We start from the raw sequence: 12,643 nt of genomic DNA on the forward strand, positions 1-12,643 counted from the left end.
TCTTACCTGAAACATAAACATGAGAAATGGTGAATATAAAAATACTCAGTAAGTAACCCCACTACTGGGGTCAGGTTAGGCATCTATGTCCTCTAGATACCAACCTCTGGTGGAACATATAAATTGTCCTAGTCCTCCAGGGACTCATACATACATGAAAAACTGATTGTTATCCTACTGTAACTAAATATACCCACTACCTCTAGTAAGTCCTATAGGACCCACAATCTCTGGTGAATCCTGAAGAAAACACAATCTAAACACAATCTCTTACGTATGCATGGTTATACATACACCACTTTCATATACACATAACCCACTTAATATGTGCCTCTTTCGTACACATGGTTACGTATACACTTTTTTCGTATACACATAACCCACTAAATGTGTACTATACACCTCTTTCGTATTCACTTAACCCATTGCCCTTTCATACATCTGGTTATGTATACTTCTCTTTCGTATATCTGGTTATGTATACATCTCTTTCGTACATCTGGTTATGTATACACCTCTTTCGTACACCCCAGATCCCTTCTATAAATGTAGGGATGCGTACCTCTGGTTAGACATATACCTCTTTCGTATACACATAACCCATTGAGGGTGCACCTCTTACGTACACCCCAGTACTCTCTAGGTATGTATCACTTTCATACACACCAGCTCTAGTACATCTCTTTCATGTACTAACGCCCTTGGACGTGCATCACTTTCATATAGTCACATAGTATGGAAAGGAAAAGAGATTGCATCTAACTCCATATTACATATCATGAATCCTCTAAAATCTCCTGATCAGGGTCATGTTAATTAACCTCAACATACGTAATTAATCTAGTATTAATGGATCCACTCTAGTATATCACTTTCATGCACTAACTCACGTAAACAATCAAACATTTGAAATTTCATAATACATCATATAACTTACACACTTTCATAATGAATCACATAAATAAGCACATCAACAAAATGCTCCAACTTTCACCTAACTTACATTCTTGTAATAGTGTCGCTTAACTCATAATTTAGGCTCAATCGTCCTTTTAATATATCTCATAAAATTCTAAATCAGGCTCGTCCTTTTAATATATCTCATAAAATTCTAAATCAGGCTCATACATTAATTATTGGCACAAAGGCGGTTCCAACTAGAGAGTTTAAGCCCAATCCCAACAAATTTATTTTTCTCCTTGCCTAAAAAGAACCTTGAATTGAACCCAAAGTGTTTGTCTAAATCGTCACTTCAATCGAGCCACAAACAGAAAATTTAATGCAGAAACAAGCCAATTTGAGGGGTCTCAATCCAAATCAATTGACCACAAATCTTGATGGACGGCGATTCACAAGGTCCAAGTCTTTTGAATCTGAAATTCGAAATCCAGTGGGTGTTAACAATTTGGAGACAATCGAAAGTGGGTCCACAAGATACCTCTAAGATACCTTTACAAACACCACAACTCACCCAACCAAAGACGAACAATGGAGACTGACGGCGAAACGACTGACAATGTGGCTGGCAGCAGCGGAGATCGACGACTGGGCTTTGGCGGTGGGCTGGACGCGCGGCTCGGCCTCAACCGAACAGGGCTGGCGGCGTCGAGTGGCTGCTGGAAGGAAAGGTGTGGCGGCTAGGCGTGAAGGCAGTGGCGGCGTCGCTCGGCTGGGCTTGCTCGCGCATGAAGGCCGGCGTGGCTCCAATGGGTCTGATCGACGACGTCGAGCGAAGCTAGTATGCGGCTAGGCTTCACGTCTGACCGGCGGCGCACTGAGGAGGCTTCAGATCGCCGACTACTCGTCGGCGTTGGGTTCAACGGAAAACGGCTTGTGGATGTTCGACGGCTAGGGTTTTCTCGGGGGGACAAGAAGAAGAAAATTTTGCTTTTATAAAATAATAATAATAATAAAACTTAAAACTTAAAATCGAAATAAGATAAACTTTATTTTATTCTCTTATTCCATTTTATTTTATTAACTTCTTTCCTTTCCCAAAAAGTGAAAATAACATCTATCATTAATTTCTAAATTGAACAATTTTGTAAAGTCAAAAATTAAATTCCCGCACTTACATTGAACTCCAAAATTCCAAAAATGCCCTCAAATAATAAAATTACTGAAATTGCATTATTACTAAAAAAAAATGCAGGGTGTTACATGATCTGCTTCATAAACTGGTTTAATACAAAATTATCCTTTTCATGTACTAAGTAACTTGTTTAAGATCTAGCTTGTATAAGTTAGATAAATAAATTTCATCTTCAGAACCAACTAGATCACAATTAGATTTAGTAGAATAAAACAAATCCATGTAAGTTAATTCTCCGATAGAACATAACATATTTTTAACTCTACTCCAATATCTTTATTTTTTAGAAATATTATATTTACGTGACAAAAATACTTTAAAAAAAACTACAACGAGCTATATAAGACACTTATTTCTCAAAATTTATGGTTTTTTAGGATATAATATTCTTCGATCATTATCTCTCTAAGGTCAAATGATATATCTTTTTTTCCATCAAGTGAATGAACCACCATGGGAGTATTCAATGATGTACGTAATCCATAAAAGATCTTTGATTATATAAATTGATGTCATCCCATTTTCTTTATGCTTTATTTGCAAGCTAAGGAAAAAACTCATCATCTCAATTTTTTTCTTAAGAACCTTTATTTCCTTCGAAATCTCTGCAGGAATTTCTAGTCAAATCATCAATCTATATATATAAATAATGTATAGTAAATCTCAAGTTGTGTTTTCTTTATAAAAGCATATGGACAAATAAGGCTATTTTTATACCCTCATATCATCAAACATTTAATGAGATGATTATAAGAATCTTTATAATATATATATATATATATTTGAATTATATGATTTTTTGTACCTTTAATCCTTCATAGATATAATTATCAAGAGATTCTATAAATGTATAATAGCTACATCCATAAGTTGTATGTTAAGCTTTTCGTACACAATCACATAAAGTAGATATTTCTTAATATTGTATCAATCAAAGAAGAATATGTTTTCTCATAATCAATACCAGTTCTTTGCGATAATTATTATGGCACTTGTTTCGCTTTATATATTATGACCCAATTCTATTTATTTTTCTTACAAATACTCATTTATATCTCACATATTTGACATTCTCTAATGTTGAAACTATTAGTTCTCACGATTTGGAAAATGAGTTTATTTCGAATAAATTGTTTCTTTCCACATAAGTCAATCCTTTATATGTCAACATTTTTTAGTAGAACTAAGTACATAATACTCATTTTCATAAATAATATCATACGCAACATTATATACAAAACTGTTATCAATTTATATAAGTATGGTCCTGTTGGGTTTTATGCCATAAAATTCGTAGATAGTAAATGTAAATAATTCATTGTCATCAACGAAGAGTCATCGAAGTTATTTCGACAAATGTTATTGATTGAGTTGTATCCTTTTTGTCTTAATAACCTTAAATCCAATAAACCAACATCAAAGACTGTCTTATGAGACTTGAACTATATATGGAGACATATAGGGATCAATGTTCAAGATACAGCCTACGGGGTCTATAGTATAGGGATAATGTTGGGTATCTACTGGTGACACTATGGATACTGTTGGGATTGATGCCATAAATCATATAGGGTCCTATAGTTTGTAAACCTTGTATGAACAAACTTGTAAGTGATTAATAATATTTGATATTTAATTCACTTTGTCTATGAAATATGTGATATTTTAGTTGCATTAACCACAAACCAATAAACTAACATCCAAGGTTATCGTTGTAACTTAAACATGTATGTGGAGACCCACTTTGTAGGTGTTACAAATGTTGTAAAGTGCTACAAATGATTTGATCCTAATCATTCATGTATTAAACATGTGAGCGCGGATATTCTATACAAAAGAGTTTGTATAAGATCGGACCACAAAATGCTTAGTCTCATTATATAACACCGTTCATAATAGAGATTTTCATTTCACTAAGATGACCACAGGTAATAGGACATTAATCCTGAGTGAGTTGTGAACTCCTTCCTATGAGGGTGGTCCTTTGATTTGTATGGGTGAGAGTGGTTAGATAGTCGACTCAACAAGCCTACCACTTTGAGGATTCGTCTGATTGGAGAGTTGAAAACTCAATTGCACAAGATGAAGTTCACTCCTTTCTCGAAGTAGGGGTAAATAGATAAATTACTCCCTTAAGGGCTGATTTCGGGTCTTGAACAATGTGGCGCTACACCCTCTCCTGGCCTGAGAGAGGTTTAGTCATAGTGGGACTATGATCTATTGTTCATTAGAGGAATCGGTGGTACTTAAGAAGTTAGATGTAACTATAGGGGCAAAACAGTAATTTGGCCCAACTGTACTTACGAGCAATTTGTGAAGGGTCATTGTACTATTGATTGGTTATATCCAATGGACACAGAAATACATTTGTAGTGTGCAGAATGCAGCTGTCGGTTTTTAGTGGAGTGCCCGACAGTTCACAAATGGTGGATAATGTAATTAAAGAGCTTAATTAATTATTCACGTACCGTTGAAGCTTCAAGCTACAAGTCTATAAGATCCCCTTGGTTGCTCAAAAGGATTTAGTTGATAATCAGTTTTTGGGTTAATTTGAATTGTTCAAATTAATAAGAGGAAATTTAATTATATATAATACAATTAAATTGATTAAATTATATATGATATAATTGACATAATGTATTTGATACATTATAGTTTAATTGGAGGAATAAATATTTGAATGTGATTCAAATATTTTTTCTATGAATGAGATTCATAGTTGTTAAATTTAATATAAATATGACTTAGATTAAATATCATAAAATAGAGGAAAAGAACTAGAGTTTATATTGTATATAATGCAACATTAAAACTATTGGTTATAAATATAATATGATAAGTTGGTTATCATATTTATTTATATTATTTATTATTTTGGATAATTAATCTCTTTTTTTCTCTATAACCACCTTAGTGGGTGGTTAAGTGATTTTGTGCCGAATGGAATAAATAAAAATATGTTTTTTATTTTTCCATAACTTGATCTACACGACAAAACAGAGAGACTACACGATTAAAGAACTTGGTTATACGATAGTGTTTCTTCCTCAATCTTTTTCCTTCTTCAAACTCTCTAAAACTCCCTCCTAACTAAAATAATCAGAGCCCACAACTCCTGAGTTCTTACCCCGAGTATACAGAGGAATCCATTTGGTTGTGTCTCGTTTTTGGTTCGTGAGATTCTTGAAGAGAGTCTTCAATATTGTTGTGTTCAAATTTTGTTGTTGTTTGAAGAGTTCGTGACTGTTCGAGGATTATGCGAGAAGAAGTGTTTTGCAAAGGTATAATAACTTGAACCCTTTTGTTGTCTAATTAACATGCTGTAATTTTACTAAGAATATATAATCTGTATGTTTACTGTAAATTTTTGTTTCCAATCAAAATGGGATTTTGACGATCCGCTTCCGCTCATGGATCTCTTGTAAACAAGTTCCTTCAATTGGTACCAGAGCCAGGTTGTAGCTCTGATTCCAAATTCCATTTATGTATTGAAATCGTTTATACTTTTGGTGGGTTTTTAGTTTCTGCATTGTGTTTAACTATTAAATGTATATGAATGTTCGTTGATGGATGTTTCGGGGTATTAATCTATGTTTTTGCTTTTTGTTCACTTTTACAAAAGTTAAATTTGCAAGAGCCCCTTGCGTTTTTGGGCATTAAACTTGCAATCGAGTATGTATTCATTTGGTTTTGAGTCATTCATGAAGCTTCAGAAGCGAAGGTTGTAATGCGTTTCGATGGAGAAGATGAAATGATGGTGCATCGTGTAGTTGGAGCTAAACGATCGTTTAGATTTTACTATGCGTTCGTGTAGAATTTTCTATACGATCGTGTAGCATCTGCTAAATAATCCATAGCTAAATTCTACGCGATTGTGTACAGTTGTTACACAGTTGTATTGCATTGGCTGCATGATCACATAGGCGCTCAATGGGTAGACGATCACGCGGTATATGATACTCGACGCAAGGCATGCGTGCTAAATGATCATGTAGATTATCATGTTCATCGCATAGTCAATAGCTACACGATCGCATATTATACGATACTCAGTGCACGTTACTCCATCGTGTAGACTATCATTCTCATCGCATAGTCTTTAGCTACACGATCGCGTGAACTTTCATGCTCATCGCATAGCCAAAAGTTACGCGATCGCTTTTACATGATCGTCTATACTTGATGCACGTTACTCGACGGTCAGGAGTTTGCTACACGATCAAGCTACAAGGTTTCAGGGAGAGCAGTTCAAGACCTGGTTCACTTGTTCCGAACCGATGGACTCAACTTTTGTAATAGTTTAGCCTTTTCTTTTCCAGTTTTCGAGATTAACTATCTCGGTCCATCAATTTTAATTAAATATGCATATGATGTATGTTTATTTTATATGCCATAATGTATGTCATATAGTTTTAAAACCACCATAGGTTATGCATTTAATTTCATGCATAATTTTATATTATAAGTGTTATAATATATTAGTATGCATGATTTAAATTATTTAAGCATGCTCATGCATCATATAATATAAGAGTTATAATATATGTATGCATGCATTATAGCATATCCATGCATCATTTATATTATAATTATTATAATACAAGGTTGAATGTTTTCATGGATTGAATGTTATAGTTTAATTCATTACTTGTTTATATAAAAGTTATATATTAGTAATGAATGAACATTGCATGAAACATGACACTACCTTAGGTTAATTTATAATTGTTATAAATAACTTGTATATGTCTAGCTTGCAATGTTGATTGGTTTTAATTGTTTCATTTCTTATAAATGTTATAATAAATGAAATTAGAATTAAAGTCAATAATAAAGAGTTGCAATAAAACTTTAGTCTTTAATCATTTTTTTAAAAGTCTTTTAAAATTTGATTGAGATAGACCTAATATCACATTTCTAATAAGATTAGAAATCTAAGTTTAATCTTTTGAATCGGTTTAATAGGATTAAATTGATTACTATAAAAGATTAAATATGTAACAAATGTATCTATAAGGGACCTTTTGTCTAAGGTTGGTTATAGCTAGGCTGGGGTACTTAAGTCGATGGAAACGTCGCACCCCTACCTGGGAACCTACCTGGAAAGGTGAATTAGATAGATTTGTTACATGCATGTAAATTTGATGAAATTTTGTTAAAGAGTTTAATAATACTTGAACCATTGTTTAATCATCCAAAGCAAATGTTATTTTTTTAGCAAATTTAACAAATCATTTAGTTAAAATCAGAAGTCGGATTTTTTAAGTTAATGAACCCTAGGTAGAACATTCAGCGGGACTAAAATGGAGTATATGATACTTTACTTTAACCTCTACACGTTTATCCCTAAAAGTTCACATCGTGAGATCTATCTTGGGCCTCGAGGCACCATGGGTGTCTCTCTATGGGTGGCATTTAGGTAGGTCAATACCAATGTGAATGGAGAGAGTGTTCATAGTAAATGGGAGCGGAACGTGGCAACATAACCCTCGGTCTCTCTCATTAGGTTGGATAAAGTTTTATGCATCGCCTCGTGGCATCGTGGGTGTCCCCCCCTAAAGGATGGCAGTTTTGCATAACTTTTTATTTGATCTCCATAAATGGATAGGGTTGCTTCAGTCTCTTGTCCTAATCGGCTTTTCCCTAAGTTTGGCTCATTAGGGCGGGACTCTAGGACCTAAAATGGGGGGTTACACTTACACATAATTGTTAAGGATGTTAACAAATTCTGGACCGAACAATGACGACTATTAAATTCAGTTACAAGGAGTTGTTTCTGTCTAATGATTGAAAATGTCTCATTTCAGTGAAGGAGCATTGGATCACCCTACGGTGACTTTTGTCCTGCCTTATTGAAGCATCATTGCAAAATAGATGTCACTTAGGGTACACTAAACTATTTTCGAAAAATGGTTTAATTCAAGTAGACTTAATTAAGATCATTCATTTTTCAATAATTTAATTATGGCTACCGCGACCTTAAGTTTGCTTGTCGTCGATAAGTTAACTGGCGAGAATCACACTAGTTGGAAAATACAATTAACACAATTTTAATAATCGATGATCTCAGATTCATCCTCACAGAGGAGTGTCCTTCTATTCTAGCTGCTACTGCTCCTCGAAATGTTCGGGAAGCATAAGAACGATGGACATGGGTGAACGAGAAGGCACGAGCATACATCTTGGTCAGCATTAACGAAGTTTTGGCCAAGAAGCATGAGCCCATAGTTACTGCACGCGAGATCATGGAGTACCTACTGGGGATATTCGAACAACTGTCCGTACAACTTAGGCATGACGCTCTAAAGTACATCTTCAACTCACGGATGCAAGAGGGGTCATTTGTTCGAGAACACGTTCTTGATATGATGATCCACTTCAACGTGGCTTAGATGAACGGGTCTAGCATCGATGTGGCCAGTCAGATTAGCATAATTCTGGAATCCTTTCTAGATAACTTCCTTCACTTTCGTAACAATGTTGTTCTGAACAGAATTGACTACAACCTTACAACTCTACTCAACGAGTTGCAAATTTTTGAATCCTTGTTGAAAAGCAAGGGAATGAAGGGTGAAGCAAATGTTGCTTCATCATCTAAAAATTTCTACAAAGGTACCACCTCTGGAACTAAGTCTGCACCTTCTTCCTCTGGCATCAGAAAATGGAAGAAAAAGAAGAGTGGTAAGGGGAAGACACCTGCTAACCCACAACATGCTGCTCCAAGGGGTAGACCATCAGTGAGGGTTGATAAGGGAAAATGTTTCTATTACAACCAGAACGGGCACTTGAAGAGAAACTGCCCCAAATATTTGGCAAAGAAGAAAAAGGCCAAACAAGGTAAATATGATTTGCTTGTTTTGGAGACTTGTTTAGTGGAGAATGATGATTCTGCCTAGATTATTGACTCTGGGGTCACTAACCATGTTTGTTCTTCATTTCAGAGAATTAGTTCCTGGCGGCAGCTTGGTGCTGGTGAGATGATGATGCGAGTTGAAACCGGGCATGTCGTCTCAGTTGTGGAAGTGGGAGGTCTCCAGTTAACTTTACATAATTTTCTCATTTTGAATGATGTATTTATTGTTCCTGGTTTAAAAAGGAAGTTAGTGTCTATAAAGTGTTTGTTAGAATGTAATTATCAATTGATTTTTTCTTATAATAAAGTGTTTATTCCTAAGAATGGTGTTGATATATGTTTTGCTCAACTGGAAAATAATTTGTATGTGCTAAGACCGTTACCAACAAATGCCCTCCATAATATAGAGATGTTTAAAACCATCGTAACTCAAAATAAACGGCTTAAGATTAGGACATATTAATCTCAATAGGATTGAGAGGTTGGTGAAGAATGAACTTCTAAGTGAGTTAAAAAAATCATTCTTTACATGTGTGTGAGTCATGTCTTGAAGGCAAAATGACTAAAAGACCTTTTACTGAAAAAGATCATAGGGCCAAAGAGTCTCTAGAGCTAGTGCATTCAGACCTTTGTGGTCCGATGAATGTAAGAGCCAGGGGAGGTTATGAATATTTCATCACTTTCACTGATGATTATTCTAAATATGAGTATGTTTATTTAATGCAACAGAAGTTAAGTCTTTTGAAGAGTTCAAAGAATTCAAGGCTGGAGTTAAAAACGCATTAAATAGAATGATTAAAACACTTTGATTTGATCGAGATGGAGAGTTTTTGGATTTATCTTTTCAGAGCTATTTGATAGAAAATGGAATAGTTTTCCAACTCTCAGCACCCAGTACACCTCAGCAGAATGGTGTATCAAAAAGGAGAAACTGAACCCTGTTGGACATGGTTCGCTTTATGATGAGTTACGCTTCCTTACCTGACTCGTTTTGGGATTATGTAGTGGAGACTGCAACTTATATCCTGAACTGTGTTCCCTCCAAGAGTGTTGCTAGAACACCTTTGAAGTTGGTGTTATGGAATGGTTGTAAAGCTAGTTTACGTCATTTCCGGATATGGGGTTGCCCAGCACATGTGCTTGAGGCTAATCCTAAGAAACTGAAACCATGTTCAAGGTTATGCCTATTTGCAAGCTACCCCAAGGGAATGAGAGGTGGTTATTTCTATGATCTTAAAGAAAACAAAGTATTTGTATTGAAAAATGCTACTTTTCTTGAGAAAGACCACATAAGGGAGCACAGACCCATAAGTAAAATCGTGTTGAATGAGCTTTTCAAAGAAACTACTGAATCTTCAACAAGAGTTGTTGAAGAGCCTAGTACCTCAACAAGAGTTGTTGAAGTAGATTCATTTAGTATGTCAAATCCACCTTAAATGTTGAGGGAACCTCTACGTAGTGGGAGGGTTGCGAACCCACCTATTCGCTATATGGGTTTAACTGAAATCCTAGTTACGATAGTTGATGGCGAAGTTAAGGATCCATTGTCTTACAATAAGGCAATGGAAGATGTTGATAAAAATGGGATCAAAGCCATGAATCTCAAAATGGAGTCTATGTACTTCAATTCAATTTGGGATATCGTAGATTAACTTGATGCGGTCAAACCTATAAGTTGTAAATGGATCTATAAGAGGAAACAGGGTGCTGATGGGAAGGTACAAACCTTCAAAGCTAGACTGGTGGCAAAGGGTTATACCCAGGTAGAGGGAGTCCACTATGAGGAGAATTTTTCGCCTGTTGCCATGCTAAAGTCTATTTGGATCCTCCAATCCATTACCTCATATTATGACTATGAGATATGGAAAATGGATATCAAGACTACTTTTCTGAATGGCAATCTTGAGGAGACCATTTATATGGTGCAGCCTGAGGGATTCATAGTCCAAGGTTAAGAACAAAAGGTTTGCAAACTTAATTGGTCTATTTAAGGACTGAAATAGGCATCTCAATCTTGGAATATAAGCTTAATTGGCTTTGATCGGAATGTTGATGAGCCTTGTGTCTACAAGAAGATCATCAACAGCTTAGTAGTTTTCCTAGTGTTGTATGTAGATGATATCGTACTAATTGGGAATGATTTAGGTTTACTAACTACAGTTAAGAACTGGCTAGCGACCCAATTCTAAATGAAAAATTTAGGAGAGACTCAGTTTTTTCTTGGTATTAAGATCTTTCGAGATCGTAAAAACAAAATGATAGCACTATCTTAGACATCGTATCTTGACAAGATGTTGATCAAGTATTCGATACAGAACTTCAAGAGGGTTCTCTTAACTTTCAGGCACAGAGTTACTTTGTCTAAGTAACAATGTCCTAAGACACCTCAAGAGGTTGAGGATATAAGACGGGTCCCCTATGCTTCTACCATGGGCAACTTGATGTGTGCAATGTTATGTACCAAACTTAACATTTGCTATACAGTGGGGATAGTCAGTAGATATCAATCTAATCTAGGATATGATCACTGGACAGCTGTTAAGAACATCCTCAAGTATCTACGGAGAATGAGAGACTACATGTTTGTGTATGGTTCTAAGGATTTGATCCATACAGGATACACGAACTCTGATTTTTAGACTGATAGGGATTCTCGAAAATACACTTCAGGATCAGTGTTCACTCTTAATGGAGGGGTTGTAGTAGGGCAAAGCACCAAGCAGGGGTGCATCGCAGACTCTACTATGGAGGCTGAGTATGTAGCGGCTTGTGAAGCTGCTAAGGAGGTCATTTGGCTCAGAAAATTCCTGATTGATCTAAAAGTTATTCCAGACATGTCAAAGCCTATCACACTTTATTGTGATAATAGTGGTGTTGTTGCTTATTCCCATGAGGCTAAAAGTCATAAGCATGATATCATCTCATCCGAGAGATTGTGAATCGAGGGGACGTGATTGTCACGAAGATAGCTTCTGATCACAACATTGTTGATCCGTTTACGAAGGCCCTCACGGCTATAGTGTTTGAGGGTCACCTGCAGAGTATGGGTCTATGGGCAGACCACAGCTAGACGAAGTCAAGTGGGAGATCTTGTACTTGAAGGAGCTCTAAAACTAGAAAACATGTGAGCTGAAGCGGATCGTTCCAAACTCCATTGTGAAAGAATTCAAACATTCACAGTCATACAAAAACAATTATGCATTAAAGATAAATTACAGTATGCTTCTTAAATTATACAAGGGATCGAGTGACAATACCTTTGAAGAACTCTTTCTTCACATATTTCCCTCGATCAAACAACTCGAACACAATAAGTAACTAGAAATTCCTCAATCATCTGCGAGTAAAACTCAATCCTCAAACGAGTACTATCGTATGGTGAACTTGACGCGATCGTTTAGTCTCTCGAAAGTTATCTGATCACTTGTTTCTCGTTGAATAAATAATGAAAAACCATTTTTTTTTTTATCTTTATCCCATAATTTCTATAAATTGTCTAAAACCACCCACTAAGGTCGCTTATTGGAGAAAAAGAAAATTAATTATCTCATAATTAATAAATTATAAATAAACACAATAACTAACTTATCATATTATATTTATAACCTATAGTTTTAATATTGTATCATATGCAACATATAAACCATAGTTCTTTTTCTCTTTTATGGCATTTAATATAAATCATATTTATATAATTC

The 12,643-nt window shown here is 35.4% G+C and overlaps 1 long non-coding RNA gene across 1 annotated transcript; it reads right to left on the minus strand.

The window, feature by feature from the left end:
* Positions 1-890: 890 nt before the first annotated feature.
* LOC150038291 (uncharacterized) lies at positions 891-1,898 on the minus strand. The gene is made up of 2 exons (XR_016525475.1): positions 1,472-1,898; positions 891-1,373 (listed from the first exon to the last, which is right to left on the minus strand). It is a non-coding gene; the product is annotated as an uncharacterized LOC150038291 (long non-coding RNA).
* Between the last annotated feature and the right edge of the window lie 10,745 nt (positions 1,899-12,643).

This window comes from Benincasa hispida, chromosome 1 (genome assembly GCF_027475165.1).
Source record: "Benincasa hispida cultivar pf3 chromosome 1, pf3_genome.v1.1, whole genome shotgun sequence".
In the NCBI taxonomy this organism is placed as follows: domain Eukaryota; kingdom Viridiplantae; phylum Streptophyta; class Magnoliopsida; order Cucurbitales; family Cucurbitaceae; genus Benincasa; species Benincasa hispida.